Raw genomic sequence first — 18,388 nt, 5'->3', positions numbered from 1 at the left:
ATGGGAAAGGTACCTAGATCCACAAATCAAGGGGAGAGAATATAGGGGCACCTCTTCTTAGTGCCTAATCCTATCCCTTATAATGTTTAGCTTAGAGCTAATCCAATGTAGCTTTAGCCTATTTAAGAGGCATCATATCAATGATGATGTGTCTATGATTATCATCATTTTGCTCTCCACATTATGTCCAAGTGATTAGTGTTAATCTATTTTTATTAATCTCCTTATTATTCTTTAATCATGGCTCTAATTTCTTATGATCCACCATGATTTCAAGATGGTATCAGAGCCAGGTTCACCCATTCTATCTCTCTAATCATTTTCATGCCCATGATTTATGCTCTTTAATCTCATTTTAGCACTTAATCTCATTTTAGCACTTAATCTCATTTTCACCCAAATTCACTATGGCTACACTGCACCCCCAGTTGAAGATGCCATGAAATCTCCTGAACTGCTAATCCATTGATTAAACCCTTGAAGGGGTGTCCTCCTTAGCTTAGGGCATCGCCAACAACAAACCATATATCAGCTCTGCTTGCTGGGTCACCGAAGATACCCACACATACGTCGGGGAAGATATTGGAACAAGGAGTAAGAGTTGTTTTCTGAATTCGGGCATGGATTTGGTTGGTTGACCTTGAACACCATATTGGAGAATATGGGAATTTCCCAGTAGTTTGAGACACGTGATCAAATCTTTGGATTAATCATAACTTGAACACCGTTACTCCAAATTGAGCGCTCCAAAATGGGAGTTGGGAAATTCCCAAACTCACGAATATAGTATTCTTGCTGGTCCTGAACGGATGAGTCCATGACTCTTTTATATGGATCCGTTGGTTGATCTTGCTGATCTTCAACGGAGATTCCATTTTGATATGTGAATATATTGCCAGTTACTATGAGCTAGGAACTATCGAAAAGGCCCCTGAGTGAACATGTGTGGTGAGCGTTCTGGTTGCCAATGATGCCATAGGTACACCGATGAAGGAATGATTGGAAATAAGTATTCAACCAGAGATTTTGAGGATTGTGATTAGTGACACAATGGTTTCATTATTAAATGATTGTTTTAAAGATCATAGCTGATGCTGAGAAAAAGGCAATTTCATATTGGGTGTATAAGTGGTGTGACTAGTTTTAAGTTTGCATGAATATCAGGCTAGGGGACTTGGGAACTCTTTTCCCTGGGACCTGGGACAAAACCTAACCAAATTCTTAATTGGATCCCATCACTACTCTGGTTGGGTGATTGGTTAACCCACGAGCCTGGATGAGGCTAGGCTGGACTGATGGATCCTTAAATTCAGACTCAATTCTGTTATGGTATGATAGATGAAGTAAATCCCAGATAAAAATTGTTCTATGGAAAAGAATCAACGGCTGTGCCTCGTAATGAGTAAAAAAGCGTTGGTCTCTATGATCCAAGTGCAATCTTTTTCCTCATCTGGACTTGGGACTTATGGGTTTGGTTAGATCAGTTTAGTTAGTTAAGGCTTTTGACTACGTTAGAGAAAAGTTATCCTAGAGGAATTGCCCGTGCTTTCTTGGCAAGGGAAGTTTTTCTGGAATCAGTTTTGGAAAAACGGATGGAGTAGTCTCTTGTCCGGATATCCGTAGGCAAGGCCGCGAGTGTGAGACCCTGTCCCACGCAAGAAATGCTACTTCCGCTACTAAAACCCCTGAATTTGTTGCGCGATGGAGCTAGGGACCTCACTAGTGGTATCAGAGTGAGTTGGCTAATGAGGATCAACCGAGAAGCCAAAAATGTCAAAAATTTATGAAGAAGCAGTAAAAGGTTGTAATTGTGTGAAAAAAAATCATACGAATTGATATTCAAACTAAAATTCGTAAATTGGTAATTGGGTCTTCAGATGGAAGTACCACAATTGTATGGAATCCCTGACTTGCTTGAGGCCTAGAGATGATAGTATTTACCTTATAGTTCCAACAGGCAAGAAGGAATTGTCAATTTGGCTACCCAAAGATGCGTACAAACTTGTACCATCTAGCCTAGTTGCTAAACCTCCTAAAAAGCATATCTTTTCCAAGTCTAAACCTCCGATTGTTACTCATTGGGTCCCAAAACATGTTCTTAAAGCACAAGGCTAGCCACTCTTTGTTTTTCAGATCAGTGGATGCAAAGGAAATCAACACAACCTCTTCAAGATAGGATAGGTGGTTGTAATAGCACCTACAAATCTACTTGTGTTGACCTTTCCCAAACATGTATTGAATCACCAGTTGTCCCAACTTATCCTTGTTACACAATTCCACCATCAACTTGTGTACCTAAGACAAATCCAACTTTACATGAGCCTCTTTTGAGCATAGATTCTAGCACTTCACTGCCTAAATCGTCTTATCTTGCTCAAATTCCTCGATAATTGCTATCCTTCCCACCTCTTAAGAAGGACATACCCAAAACCAAAGGTAAGGCATTAACACTACAATTGAAGCTCTTTGGTAGATTAGTGTTTGAATAGCCTCACTTTTACTAATGTGGTTCCTTATGCCTTTACAGGATTGTGTTCTTTTTGAGATGATCTTATCTACATTGTTTTTGATAGGGATTGTAATGATGGATATGAGTGTTTAAAGTTTGAAGTTTCTAAATTTCATTGTTCTATGCCCAGATACCTCATGATGGATACTTGGCGAGATACATGTCCACCATGCATTGACCCTGATAGTACTCAACTTGAACATCACGGGGGTTATAGTGCTCCTCCTTTTCAAACTCATTCTCTGTACTTTTATGCGCCCTTATGTGAAATTTGCTGTGGGCATCACTTTGTCACTTTATTCTATCAACAGCATCATCCATTTCCACATTGTCAAGAGTGTGCACGACTCGTATTAGGAGAAGCTTCACACATTTGTTGGCTATGCCGCTCTTACTTTCAACGATATGGCACGGGATTAATGAAACAAATTGTGGGAATTACACCCCAACGCCATAACCTTCTTGATGTAAAAGTACCAGACCGAGGACCAAATCAATGTAGATTACCTGAGGAGGTTCAAGCACAACATTAGAGGGATACATGCATAAATGACTTGCAACCACCTATCTTGCAAGCCCTCCTTCCCCAGCCTCAACATGTCAATTTTGGATCACTATGAGTACCTATATTGAGAAATTCCAAAATCAAAATTGTCTACTTAACCTTCCCATAGAACCAATGCCATATTTTAGTGAGGACATTAGGAAGTGAATGGGGTCTTCTTGGGCCCTTTAATTTGCCCAAGCCTAATCAAGGTGATTAAGGAATAGCCAAATGGGGGGTTGCCATGTGGACTAAAATGTTGGGTTTGTAAGAGAGGTGTAAGAGTGGTCAAAGGGTGCACTTTTTTCCCCAAAAGGGGGGAGGCAATTTTACAATTTTTGGACCTCCATAACTTCTACATACAAGCTCCGATTTGAGCGGAGATTATAGATCCATGATCTACGTATCAAGAGCTTTCCATAGATATGTTACATGATATGGTTTTGTCCGCTAGATTTTAAATTCTATTTTTCCTTCATAATTCAAATTTGAATAAAGTAGCCGTTTTGAAGCTTCTAATTAGAAAACGTTTCTTCTTAAGAGAAAAGGTTTGACTCCTTAAACTGCCAAATAAAAGGGCCCAAGAAGACTTCCATTGAGGTCCTAATGAACACAGTTCCTTCCTCTACCACCTTCTCCAGAGGCCGGCTTTTGTACAGGGTTGTCCTTACATCCTGAAGTGATTGATACCATCTTTCTAGCGTAAGTGGATACGGATCCACCACCAGTGCAAGGGTAAGCTCATTAACTCCACAATAAGATCAACAAGCCAGGGCACTTTTCTCCCACTGGGTTTTTCCCCTCGTGTGATTGGCACCAATAACAAATTTTATTCTTTTCTTTTCTTTTCTTATTTGTTAATAAGAAATTTTGCAGAGATCTCAGCTAAACAAGAGAATACAAACACGCCCCAATAGTCCACCTACCGTGCATAAAAATTAGGAAGGGGGGAGACATGCAATGCCTACAAAGAGCAAAGAGAAGCAATCTGCACAACATCAGCAATGCATCAATGCAAACTCAAAACATCAACAAGCACTACAACAGGTGTATTCAAATCAAAATCTCTTGTTCTTTATGTGCTTTTCACTTTTGCATATATTGTTTGCATGTTCACACACAATTAGCTGGTTTAAGTTTTAAATTAGTTGTTACCATGTGATTTCTAGATTCTTAGATGACTTAGTAGAAGGTATTTCTATTTGAAGACGGTGTAAGATATATGCCAATAGAGTATGCCAAGTTCTTATGCTCTCGAAGTATATTAGTTATTCCTAGTGGCAGCTACCTCTTAGGTATGGGCTAGGTGCTACGATTAATAAAAAATTTACAAAAATCATGCCCTAAAAAATATATACAAGTGAATCGAATCATGATGCGTCTACAGCCATGTGGAATGCTTGGTGGGACCTTGGGTTGTCTTAGCACCTTGGGGCCGATGCCTTGGTTTCCATGGGGTGAACACTAACATCTAAAAGATTAAGAAGAAGACCTTCAAGGACTCTATCACTTTGATAGATGCTGGTAGGACTCTGGGGTACATTATGGACCCTTGAGACCGATGCCCTCATCTTCATGGGGTACTCCTTATGTCAAAAAGAAATAAAAGGGTCTGTCGCCCTTGAGATACTTAGCGGCCTTTAGATTCTCTTGGCGGAGGTCTCTTGGCCATTGCTTGCGTCTCATTGGGATGGAACCTTCCTCTTTATCATCTTTTACACACACACACCAAAAAAAAGAGGTAAAAAAGAAAGAAAGAAAGGTCCAATCACCATTGCTCATATTTAGGAGTAGGGTTGCCACTTAGGAATAACTTAAACACTTGTAGGACATTGAGACTGCGGTCATAACCTGCGGTGTACAAGCACACTTGCCTTTGGATAGCACTATCTAGTCTCACTTTGACTAGTCTTTACTCACTTCTTTTAGCACTCTTTAAAACTCTATCGGTCTTTCACTTGCATGCTCACGTGTGAGATTGTCATTGCGGGGTTTTTTTTCAATAAAAGGCTTTACTTGTCTTCCATTGTTTTTTGCAGCTTTTGCTTCTATCGCACCCGAGGACGTGTGCGATTTAGGAAGGGGGGAATGTTCCACGGGAACACCCACGGGAACACGGATTATGGAAGGAGGCCGGAAGCAATTAGTGTGAGAGAGCAGGATTGTAGCCATGGGAACATAAAGACGCACATAATTTTTCCATATTTTTGTGCCAAAGTGCAATGTAAATCGTTTTTGGTCAATGTGGGTTCTAAATGAGAGTTCTAAGTGTATTAAGCAAGGCTCACTTATGGGGTTGTCCGCCCATGTGTGAAAGAGATCTAGGGTTAGGGTTAGTGACATCTTTATAAAAGAGATGTTAGCTAAAGAAAGGGGACGTTTTTTGTCATAAGCTATTGAGTAAAGCTCTTGAGCTCTCTAGCTATGGCAACTCTCTAACTCTCTCTATATTGTACTCCAATGAGCATTAAGCTCCACTTCTTTCTCTTAATCTGTTTTAGCACCATTGAAGTAGATTAATCTATGATTAGTTGAATGCTTCTTTCTTTCTCTTGTGTATGCTGCATGCTTGTAGTGTGTGTGTGTGTGTGTAGTCTCCATTGATGCAAGCTCTTGTCCACTTCATTGGCAATGAGTTATTCATGGATAGACTCTCTCTATGAGCTTGTGGGTTTGTGAATGTTACATTCTATGCTTGCTTAAGCTTGTGGGTTAGTAGATGCACACTTATGCATTAGGAAAAGCTAAGATTTAATCAATGTTTGAATGGGATTAAGAGATTGCCATGCATTGCTTGTTCTCTTGATTAGTGTGGTGGATTTAAGGAATTGAGAGATTGATTGAGGTGTTGAATGGTTAAATCGTCAAGTGGTGGTTTGTGTATGTGAGCTCTCCCTCATGGGATAAACCTTCATGCACTAATCGGGTCGAGTCCTCGGATTGACATTGTGTTTCTTAACACATTTGTTGATCGGTAGTACTCTATGAGCACTATATTGCACGGTAGAGAGAACCGCTCTACAAGAGGCTTCCCAAGTTTGGGGTGCATGTCCATTTTTAAAAGTTTTTGTATAACTTGATACCAAAGATGAGGAGAGAAATGTATGCTTTTCTTGTTCAGTATTAGAGAGATCTTATATGTACCACTATTGTCTTATATTTTTCTAGCCTATGAGAGTGAGAGTGTGGAAGGGTGCGCTTGCAAGTTATCTACTTGCATTACCATAGCTACCAAGTTGTGAGAGGGTCCTTCCAAGAGAGTTTGCATAAACATTGTTGGTTTCAAATAGTGGGAGGTAAGAAAGCATTGGTCTCTACTCAAGGGGTTGTAAAGTCTCCCTTGGGAAGTTTAAGACACATTGACCTTTCTCGACACTGATTTAAGATAAGCTTAACAAGCCAAGATAGATTCTCTTGTGTGTGGTAGCTTCTTGTGTTCCCTGGAGAGGGAGAGCTTCAAACCCTAGCAAGCAAACACACACACACACGAGAGAGATGGATCACTGAATTTTTTCCTATCTTCTTCTTCTCTACTCAATCAACATAACATAAAGATAAGAGTACACACTATATGGGTTAGTACTCAACTACAACAACATACAAGGCTTAGTCCATAATGTGAACCCGACTAAATGAGCTAGAGCTATAACTATGCCAGTCTCTAGTAATCCAAAATGACTGTCACACAGCTTGTCAGTCCACTGGCCACATATCACCCATAATCTCACCAACCATGCCAGTGGTGTAGATGCAAAAGCTATCACCCAGGCGGGTCATCAATGTCTGCTGTAGCACTAGTTGAGCTCGATATCTCAACACTCCCCCTTGAGCTCAACTCCACACACTATTTTCCAAGTAAGCTCCTAAACTTGTGGAGCTTCTTTGTGCCCAATGCCTTCGTGAAGTTGTGAGCTACTTGATCCTTTATGTTGACATATACCAGATCTCTCTACATCTCCTGCTAGAATCTTCTCCCTCACAAAGTGATAATGCACCTCAATGTGCTTTGTTCTAGCATGATATACTGGGTTACTGGACAACTATGTGCTGCTCATGTTGTCACGATATATGATAACTTCCCTATCCATGGGCTCTCCCATGTCACCAAGTAGATTTTGAAACCAAGCTACCTCACAAGCTACCATAGTAGCACCCCTGTACTTTGCCTCTGTACTCAACAAGGAAAGCCGCTTCTTATTGCTCCAACTCACAGCAGCACTCCCAAATGAGAACATAAAACCACTGGTAGATCTCCCGTCTACAATACTACCAGTCCAATCAGCATTTGTGTACCCATGCAACTATATCTCTGTACCAGTCTCATAGAAAAGTCCATAATCAATTGTGGACTTTATGTACCTGAGGATCTGTCTAGCCGCATCTAAGTGTGGCTTCCTAGGGGCCTGCATAAACTGACTCACAAGTCCAACAACATAGCTCAAGTTTAGCCTTGTAATGGTCATGTAGATCAACCTACCAACTATGCGCCTGTAGTGGGGTCCTCCAAAATCTCACATGTATCTATGAAAAGATTTGTGTTCTGCTCCAATGGCATGAAATAGGCTTACAGTCTATCATACCATACTTGGACAACATGTCTAAGCCATACTATCTCTGCCAATAGCAAAATACCATGAGGTGATCTCACCACCTCTATGCCCAAGAAATACCGCGCTCACCCAAACCCTTCATCTCAAACTTTTGCTTCAAAAGCATCCTGACATCATGTATGTCTACATCAAGTTATCACCAGTGATAATTAAGTCATCCACATAGATGACTTAATTATCACCAGTGATAATTAAGTCATCCACATAGATGAATAATAGCATGAACCCTCTATCTGTCTTTTTCACATATAGTGAAAATTTTGCATTGGATATCTAAAATCCAATGGTAACAAGATACTCCTTGATCTTGTTTGACCATGCTCTCGGTGCCTGCTTCAAGTTGTACAAGAAGGCTTTGTGTTACCTACACACAAAATTTGGATGTGCATCACTCTCATAACCTGGTGGCTGCATGGCATGTACACTTCTTCTTGCAAATCACCATGCAAGAAAGCATTCTTTACATCCATTTGATGTAGAGACCAACCCTTCACTTTGCAGCCATAGCAATGACAACTCTGACGGTTGCCATTCTTGCAACTAGGCTGAATGTCTCCTCATAGGCTATGCCATAAGTCTGCGCATAGCCCTTCGCAACCAATTTTACCTTGTATCTACTCACAAAACCATCAGCATTGTGCTTGACTTTATACACCCACTTACATCCAATTGCCTTCTTCTTTATAGGCAACTAGCTCCCATGTTGCATTTGCATCCAATGCTGCCATCTCCTCATCCGTGGCATCTTCCCATTTCTTATTTCCAATTTCCTGCTCAAAGAAAGTGGGCTCAACATCATGTATTGCTTTTACCATGTAAGCATAATGATGGGCTGTATATCCATCATATCTCAACCTGTCAACACGGTATCTAACCCTCGTAGACTTGCGTACACCTGAATCATTGCCAGGTGTCCTCAAAACAGTCCTAGTTCTCCCTATTTTGTGTGCAAAAAATAGTGTACAGGGAGGCCAGATCTGGTGCCTTATAGTTCAAATGAGCTCAAATCCTGTAAGATCCCACTTCCCCCTCTACGCACCCGGATTCCCAGTTGGTAGCAACGGAAGTAGCTTCCTCTTACGTGGGGCACGGTTTTCCACTCGGGGCCTCGCCCACGAATGTCTAGGCACGAGACTAATCTAGTGGTCGTTCCTTCCGAAACCGAAACCGAGAAAATTTCCTTGCCCAAAAAATAGGGACGATTCCACCTTTTTGAATTTCTTAACGAATTTTCTAATAGGGTCAAGAGACTAAACTAACCTTCATCTGATTAACCCAGATAGAAGGAAAATTTATTACTATAGGCTTAACTTAAAGGAATCAATGCTTTTTTCCTCATTGAATCAGGCAACAGCCGTTGATGTATTCATTTTAGAAGTCTTCAGGCTTTTATTTAACTACTCGAGTTCTAAACATATTCTTATTAATCAATTTTATTATTAAAACTCTAATGCACTATGGGTTAGCCACCATGCCTAACCATTGGAATTGGTAGAATTAGACAAGTACTCACCCACCCATAATTAAATGCCTTTCTTAAACTTTTGCTTTTGAATACAGATACGCACACACTCCTCCTTAAACTTTAACTTATAAAACAATCCATTGACATTGGTTACAGATGTCATAACTCAAAATTTCCATCCAATCCTTGTTTCTCAACAAAAATAGTATCACTCTGGACTCTCTGTTAAGACTAGCCCGTCAGCAAAACGAGATCGAGTTACAGATTACAATAAACATTAGTCCATTATACAATATCTTCCACGACATACACATGGGTGTCCTCGGCACCGGGAGCCCGTGCATCGCCTCGTCAGAACCCTCCAGGATCCTCCTTAGGTGTCGTGGCACTACTTAACTCAGGGACCGCTTCGTCGGCCCTCATCCATCGTATCAAAAGCGCACCATTTTAACTGTACCGAGGCTGGTCAAGACCTGGGCTTTGCCACATGAACTGTCCTTTGAACACTCCCCGCCAGCTGTTGTTGTAATCGAACTTCCCTTAGAAAAACACATATACCAAATGCTCCCTCGAGCATTTTGGCATAAGACGGTCCTTTAAGAAAATAGGGTTTCTATGTAAGTTATCAGTATTGATTTTCTTTGAATATAATGAGTATATCTTAGATCCGTATCCCAAGACTTCTTGATCCCAGGTTTGAATTCCAAACAGAATTCCTCGAATTCAGTAACCTTGATCCTCAGATCAAAATCAAAGGGTCTCAACTTAGTTTCAGATTCGGTGGGTGATTTGAGTGTAATTTCTTGAACTGGTCACATCGTCTTTCCTTGAAACTGACGAAGAGTTTGGTCTTGGTCAAAGTCTGATTCTGGATTCGAGGAATCTGGTAAGGTTCTTCCTGAACTACCTTTCTCGAAAGGGGTGATATTTCAATCACCATTCTATTAAATTTTATTCATTGAATATTCACTTAACTGATTTCTAAACTAATCAGGAATTCTTATGAGGAATAAATTAATCAATTTATCTAAATTTCCGACTTCGATAGATTTTCTAAATTTTCTCATTACCGTCCGAAAGAATATGAAACGATAGAATTTCCTCTCATAGTGTATTTACTTATTCATTTATCGATTATTCATGGAAATTAAACATAGAATCAAAGAGAACTCTAATTTTTGATATAAAATTTCTTTATGCCTCTTTTTATGCATAAAATCCAACTTCAATGGAAATAACACTTATATAAAAGAAAAATCCTTTTATGCATCTATTTATGCATAGAAATTAAATCTACTGGAAAAAACACTTTTATAATTAAAAAATATCCAATATTCATGTTTCTATGCATGGAATTTAAATATAATGAAATCACTCTTTTATAATAAAAAATATCCAATATGCATCTTTCTATGCATAGAATTTAAATCTAATAAAGATCACTCTTTTATAATAAAAAATATCCAATATGCATCTTTCTATGCATAGAAGTTAAATCTAATGAAAATCACACTTTTATAATAAAAAATTTCTTTTATGCATAAAAATCAATATTGGTGAAAGTAACACTTTTATAATTAAGAAAATTCTTTTATGTATCACTTTATGCATAAAAATCAATATTGATGAAAGTAACACTTTTATAATAAAAATATTTCCAATATGCATCTTTCTATGCATAGAAATTAATTTTAATGAAAATAACACTTTTATAATAAAAATATTTACAATTTGCATCTTTCTATGCATAGAAATTAATTGTAATGAAAATAACGCTTTTATAATAAAAATATTTTCAATATGCATCTTTCTATGCATAAAAATTAATTCTAATGAAAATAATACTTTTATAATAAAAATATTTCCAATATGCATCTTTCTATGCATAAAAATTAATTCTAAAGAAAATAACGCTTTTATAATAAAAATATTTCCAATATGCATAGAATGAAAATAACACTTTTAGAATACACAAACAGAGAAGATTACTCTTTTTGAATAACATAAAGATAAAACTTATTTTCATAAAATTCAAGAAAATTTTGCCATAACCTCCTTTGTATGGCTGACCATTTCTCAATTTTTACATTTTAAATCTACTTAGAATTTACCCTAAGATGAATTTAGCACTCTAATCTAATCAATTCTCATTTTTTTAAGAGTAATCGATTCTAATTTTTTTAAGAGTAAACAATACGAAAAGTTTAACTCTATTTATTTGATTACACATTTTGGATAAAGAAGGGCTGAATTCAATGAAGAGAAGGGGGAAGCCTTTCCATCAAGGCATAACATTAAATTTCTCATTAAAAAAATAAGAAATCAGAAAACCATAGAATAGAATTTTAAAAAAAAGAATTTCTAACTTACATGGAGTTTTGTGAGCTTTCCTTTCGCTCGAGAATTGAGGGTTCTACTCTTGCTTGGATCAAGAGTGGCCACCAATTCTTTGTCGAGGAATTAGTCAAAAACAAGTGAATTATCAATGAATTCAATGTTTTTGGCTCTGGGAGTAGAGTAATAGTGCATAAAACACTATTAAGCTTCTACAAAGTGGGAGGCTTCTATTTATAGGAAAAAATGAGCCTCTAACCAAGCAAACTGATTCTAGAATTCTCAAGATGAGTTTGGTCAATTTTTGACCATTTTTGGTCAATTTAGTGGATCCAGTTTTGAATTAGGAGAGAGGAGAGATGAAATATCTAATTTTAATGATTTAAAATTGAAAAGCAATGATGAGAAAAAGGTGCCTAATTCATGAGGGGGGAGTCCCTATCTTGAGGTGTCAAAAATCAGTTTTTTAACTATTTTCCTTGTTCCTTAGTCCACTCTCCATCTTATGTGAACATTAACTCATTTTCGGGGGGTTTTTCTTTTATTTTTCAATTTATCTCCTCCTACATTTGGATTAATCTTATTGGTCCATAGGAACCTTAATCTAAAATTTTTAAAAAATCTGGACCCTTAGGCTAAGGCCAGATTATAAACTTTTTTTAATGCACCTTCTGAAATTCTTTTATAACTTCTGTTTCAAGGGAATTGATTTTAATAAGGAGAGATATTTTTCCATCCAAAAATATCTAAAAAATAAATAACCTCTCTCTAAGCCAAAATAGGTAAAAACAAGATCTTTTATTATTCTGAAGAGGGGATTGATTTTACAGGGCAAGATACTGGACATCTTGAGGGCTTGGGAGGAATCTTACATTCTCTCCCACTTGAAAAATGCGAGATGTCCTCATCTCGCAAATTGGGGGTAATCCTGCAACAGTTCGACTTCTTTCTCCCAGGTGGCATCTTAAAAGAATAGAACTTCCATTTGACCAATAATTGTCTCAGAATTCTGCTCCTAAGTACCTTCTCTCAAACATCAAGGATTTATTCAGGTTGGAGTTCCATATACCCTTGAGTTGAAGAAGTTAATATTTCATTCAATCAAGCACATGATTCGGGCTCGGTACATACTTCTTAAGTAGGCTGACATGAAATACATTATGTACTTTGAGATGAGGAGGCAGAAGAAGTTCATAGGCTATGTCACCTACTTTCTTTGTAATCAGATATGGTCGACAGTACCTGGGGGATAACTTCTTGTACTTCCCAAGAGATAGAGAAATTCTTTTGGGGCGTACTCGAATGAATACCATATCTGCTTCTTTGAATTTTATGTCTGTCCTCTTCTTATCTGCATACTACTTCTGTCTATCCTGGGTAGCTTTTATATCTTTGCAAATTGACTGCATCTACTACTCCATGTCATCAAGCATCTGTCTGGACATCTCGACCCTAATCAATGGGTCGGCGGACCAAGTCAATGGAGTTAAGCAATCTTGTCCATATAGAGCTTTGAAAGGGCTCATCTCGATACTTCGGTGATAAGAAGCACCAAAGTATATCTTCGATTACTTGGGTTCCCTGCCACCACAGCATGACTGAATATATCTTCGATTACTTGGTGCACCCTTTCTATTTGACCATCGGTCTCGGGGTGGTAAGCTGTGCGCTGAGATCCAAGAAAGCTCGTACTACTTCAAAAAATGGAGTCCAAAATCTTGACGTGAACTTGGGATCTCGATCACTTACTATTCTCTTGGGGTAGGCCATGCAATCTGAAGATTTCCTTGAGGAACAATCTGGTCACATTCACTGCAGTGTAGGTTTCTTTTACTGGAATCAGATGGGAAACTTTGGTTAGTCTATCAACTACCACGAAGATGGAGTTGTAACCTGATTGCACTAAAGGTAATCCAGTAATAAAATCCATACTGATACATTCCCACTTCATCTGGAGGATGTCTAATGTATGTAACCTCCCAGGAATTGTTACTCTCTCAGCTTTGACTTTTTGACATGTCGTCAGACATTGATGTACATGATTAAGTACATCTTTTTTTAGTCTAGGCAGCCAAAAGAAGCTTTTCTTTACAGACATGTAGGTTTTGATGAAACCTGGATGTCCTACAATAAAGTTGTCAATGAGCGTCATTCAGAATTTGATCCTTAGTCCCCTCATCATTGGGAATGCATAGCCTGTGATTATAATACATAATTCAATCATCCAGGCTGTACCCTTAAACTCAGTTCAACTCCTGAGGAGTTTTGCTTTCCTGCATAAGTAGGGTAGCAATAGAGCCAAAGAATCTATCCTGCATGATCTTCTTTGTTGTCTCATTAATCTCGGTTCAACTCCTGAGGAGTTTTGCTTTCCTGCATAAGTAGGGTAGCAAAAGGGCCAAAGAATCTATCCTACATGATCTTCTCTCTTGCCTCATTAATCAATGGATTTGACACCACTGTAATTGCAAGCAAGGAGGCTTTTCTGCTAAGGGCATCTGCTATCACATTTTCTTTGCTTGGGCGGTACTTGATCTCAAAATCGAATTCCTGCAGGGTCTGCATCCACCTTGTTTGGCGCATGTTGAGATCCTTCTGAGAGTGAAGATCCACTTTAAGCTCTGATGATCTATCTCATCAAAGTGAATCTTTGACCCAGTAGGTAATGTCTCCACAACTTCAGAGCATAGACTACTGAAAGTAGTTCCAGGTCATGGACAACATAATTCCTCTCATGCGTTTTGAGTTTTCGGGATTCATAGGCCACTACATGACCTTCCTGCATGAGTGCACCTCCCAGGGCAGAACCACTGGCATCAATTACTACCTCAAAAGGTAGAGAGAAATCTAGCAGCTTTAGAACGGGAGTGGTTACCAAGGTGGTGTTCAGCTTATCAAAAGTGCTCTGACACCTGGCAGACCATTGACACGGGGTATTCTTCTTGAGAAAATTAGTCAGGGGGGAAGCTACGAGAGCATACTTAGGTTAAAAAAATTCTATGCCAACCAGTTAGTCCCAAAAATCCTTTGACTTCTTTCACTGTCTTTGGTTCAGGCTAATCTATGATTACTTGGACTTTTACGAAATGTGGAGTAATTCCGTCTTTGGATACCAGAAAACCCAAGTATTCAACATAGTCACCAGAGAAAGTGCATTTGCTCTTTTTTGCAAAGAGTTGGTGCTTCCTTAGAATCTCAAGAACTTTTCGGATGTGAGCTTCATGGTCAGCTGCATTCTCTGAGTAAATCAGAATATCATCAAAGAAAACAAGAACAAAATCATCCAAGTATTCTTTGAGAATGTCCTGCATTAGGTGATTGAATGTAGTTGGGAAATTTGTCAATCCAAATGGCATGACAGTAAATTCATAATGCTCATACCGAGTATTGATGGGGATGTCTTCGGGATATCTTGCTCATTAATCCTGATCTGATAATACCCTGATTTGAGATCTATCTTTGTGAAGATCTGGGCTCCACTTAGCCTGTCTAGAAGCTCATCAATTTTGGAGATAGGATATTTATTCTTAACTGTCAGCTGGTTGAGACCTCTGTAATCCACACTGTAAGATCTGGGCTCCACTTAGCCTGTCTAGAAGCTCATCAATTTTGGGGATAGGATATTTATTCTTAATTGTCGGCTGGTTGAGACCTCTGTAATCCACACTGAGTCTTAACGTTCCATCCTTCTTTTTTTGAAAGAGAACTGGTACTTCCCAAGGTGAAACACTGGGTCTTACAAACCCTTGTTCTAACAGCTGTCTAAGGTGTTCCTTGAGTTCGATGGCTTCAGGAACTGGCATTTTATACATGCGCTAGGTTACTGGTTGAGCTCCGAGGGTCAATTCTATCACATGATCTACTTCTGGAATTGGAGGCATCTCTCTTAGCTCTGCTGGGAATAAATCATTATATTCACTTAACCATTCAGGTTCTTTAGCGTTTAACTTTATGTCTACCGGATTCATTTTGACAACGTAAATGATCTGCTTCTTTCTAAGTCCTTTTAGTAACCTAGAAGCTTTTACTAATTGCAGACTTGGGGATCCTGAAATTTTGGTTCCTTGAACTTTGTTTCCATGAAGGTCATGGAAGGATATGGTTTCATTATGACAGTGAATGTCAGCTTGATTTTTGTGGAGCCAATCCATTCCAAGGATCCCATCAAAAAATCCCAAAGGTAGAACTCTAAACTAACAGTCAGTTATTTTCCCATTTGTCTCATGGTGAGTGAAAAGGATCTTGCTTACATAAGCATCCAGGGGAGATAAATGAATGAGTACTACCTGAATCAATCAAAAGTTTGAATGACTTACCCTTATACTCAGTTGGAGTATGGATGACTTACCCTTATACTCAGCTGGAGTATGGATGACTTACCCTTATACTCAGCTGGAGTTTGGATGACTTACTCTTATACTCAGTTGGAGTTTGGATGACTTACCCTTATACTCAGCTGGAGTATGGATGATTGAGAATTGACAATTTGGCCCTTTGTTTTCAATTATCGCATAAATCTAGCCTCTTTTCTCTTCCACTACTTCTGCTATTGTAACCGCTCTGGCTCTGCAGAGACTGGGGCGGAACTCTTTCTCTCTGGTTACCCCAGTTCTAGGAAGGAGTTATGAGATTACTCTATACACAGAGGCAATTGGCTGAGCTGGATTCCTCCTGGGATTGCCCTGATTTTGACGAGATAGACTTTGATTTGACTGATAGGAAGGGGTTGGTCTTTGCACTCTCGGTCCTTGACTTCCCTGTCCCCTTGACATGGCGGGCAGTCTTCAGCTAGTGACCAAAACCCTGACGTCCAAAACACCGGTTCTCACTTCTGAGCTCATCCCTTTGAATCCTTGAAATAGGTGGGGTTCTTGAGAAAGTGTTCTTTGGGAAGGCTCTTCCTTCACTTCTGAATCTCCCAGTATCCTGATTTTGATTTGGGCCTTGTTGCCTCTTTGGGAGTGGAAAGTTTGAAGTACTTATCGAGGTTTGGAACCTTTTAAAGTTTGAGGGTGCAGGCTTTGGCGAGACCTTAACAACAAAGGATTTGGCAAAGTCCTTTGCCATTCTTACAGCTTCGGCCATTGAGACAGGTTTGGCATTCTTTACTAAGGTGTCCAATGGCTCATTCATTCCTCGAATGAATCTGGCCATCAGTTGCTCCATCCAATTGTGGGGATTAGTTGATGAGAAGGGCAAAGGCCTTATGGTACCCTTCTCAATTGTTCGGCTATCTTGGTTTAGTTCCAAGAACTCATTCATTTTGGTTTCAAGGAAGCCCTGAGAATAAAACCTTTTCCTGAGGTATGCTTTAAGATCTGACCAGGTATGGGTATTTCTGTCGAGATGGTTTGTCTCGCAATGGTTCCTACATGCGACCCTGGCCGTTTCCACAATCTTTAATCTGGCGAGAGGCATCTTGCTTCTCTCGTCGTTATAGCCAGTTACATCAAAGTATTCTTCCATTGCCTCAATCCACTTTTTCACTACTTTACCTAACTGCTCCTCCCCTTCACCCTTGAAGGGACCAGGTTGGGATCTGTGTAGGGCTTTACGAACATCCGGATCTAACTCTTCCTCATCGGTTATAGAGGATCCGGTTGCCTTGCATGGGCCGCGTGCCTCATGATTCTGATAAAACGAGATTTTTGTCAACTTAACTTTGACAACAAATTTATGATTATTTAATTTTTGTGATCTATTCTTTAAATAGATAATTATTTCATCATACTTCTTGAAACAAGATTTACTCTGATAATTTTAATAACCATATTCGCAATCATGAAAATAGTTTAGATTTTTTTTTTACAAAACATCGTTTATTATCAAAAGTTTGAGATATATACATAGAGCATCACAGCTGCCTCAATTGTGTATGCATAAAGAACAAAATTGCGAAGGAGACATGCCATGATAAACATGATTCATCGCTAAAAGCGGTGCTGTAATTCTACTTCTAGAGATGAAGCAGCTAAGAAGCCTAAAAACTCGACAAGAAATTCTAAAATTCCTGGCTGAATGATTAAAGAGTTGTGCATAATGAACAACCCCTAGTCTTATCAAGATCATGGCTAAGGAAATATTTTGCCTAAGTCTCTGACGTTGATTAGTATTAACGTTAATACATCTTCCTCCTCCAGAGAACCACATATACTAACGTTGCTCTATAGGATCAGGGAAGTATAGATCCTCAAAGTGATGGGCAAGCCTCACTCTGCTTACTCTCGGGCTGTAGGCAGAGTTGACGAGATGTTCAAAGGCAAAGGTGATCATATCCTGACTCTCGGGAAAGTCCAAGAATGCTAGACATATTTGGGGTATCCATCTAAAAATCCAATTCAATTTATGAGTTTTCAATTTATGAATTCATTTCAAACATAATCTTAGCAAGTGAAAAACATTTTTTTCACAGATTTACTTTAGAATTTTAGGCAGTTTCTATTGCTGTTTCATAAGTTTACAATAGCGCTCTGATACCAACTGTGAGATCCCGCTGCCCCCTCTGTGCACCAGATTCCCGGTTGAAAGCAAGTGGAAGTAGCTTCCTCTTGGGTGGGGCAGGGTTTCCCACTCGGGACCTTGCCCTTGAATGTCCGGGCACGAAACTAATCTGGTGGTCATTCCGAAACCAAAACCGAGAAAATTTTCCTTGCCCAGAAAACGGGGACGATTCCACCTTTTGGAATTTCTTAACAAATTTTCTAACGGGGTCAAGAGACTAAAATAATGTTGCCATATATATAGACAGTGATGTGTGTGAACACACTTAGGACCACCGGGGCACTTTTTTCCTCTTTAGGAGGTTTTTTCCCCCGGCTTGTATATACGCCCATCATTCTAGGGCTAACTTATCTTTTGTACATTGACACAATCTAATACACTTTGTGTTGTGTGCATTAATGTTTCTTCTTCTCCAAGCTTTGTGT

The sequence above is a fragment of the Cibotium barometz genome, chromosome 55 (assembly GCF_041138505.1).
Source record: "Cibotium barometz isolate CiBa-2024 chromosome 55, ASM4113850v1, whole genome shotgun sequence".
NCBI lineage: Eukaryota > Viridiplantae > Streptophyta > Polypodiopsida > Cyatheales > Cibotiaceae > Cibotium > Cibotium barometz.
The sequence above is the reverse complement of the archived record's forward strand: the minus strand, read 5'-3'. Positions refer to the sequence as shown.